Below are 488 nucleotides of genomic sequence, written 5' to 3'. Positions count from 1 at the left end.
CTGTATGCCTGTACCATATACTGTCTTGATTGTTGTAGCTGTGTACTTAATTTTGAAATCAGGAAATGGGAGTTCTGTAACTCTGTTCTTTAATTTGTTTTAATGAAGTCTTTTAGTTTTTAATATAGGTATTGCTTTTTTGGGAAATATTTCTTCCGAATATTCTAAATATTCTATTATTGGTGCTATTGTCAATGAAGTCATTTCTTTAATTTTATTTTTATTTTGTTCATTGCAATATGGAAAAATATAATTGGTTTTTAAAAATATAATTTGTGGCTGGGCGTGGTGGCTCACGCCTGTAATCCCAGCACTTTGGGAGGCCGAGGCGGGTGGATCACGAGGTCAGGAGATCCAGACCATCCCATCGCGGATCACACAGTGAAACCCCATCTCTACTAAAAATACAAAAAACTAGCCGGGCGAGATGGCGGGCGCCTGGGGTCCCAGCTACTCGGGAGGCTGAGGCAGGAGAATGGCGGGAACCC

The sequence above is a fragment of the Mandrillus leucophaeus genome, unplaced genomic scaffold (genome assembly GCF_000951045.1).
Source record: "Mandrillus leucophaeus isolate KB7577 unplaced genomic scaffold, Mleu.le_1.0 Scaffold9, whole genome shotgun sequence".
NCBI lineage: Eukaryota > Metazoa > Chordata > Mammalia > Primates > Cercopithecidae > Mandrillus > Mandrillus leucophaeus.
The sequence above is the reverse complement of the archived record's forward strand: the minus strand, read 5'-3'. Positions refer to the sequence as shown.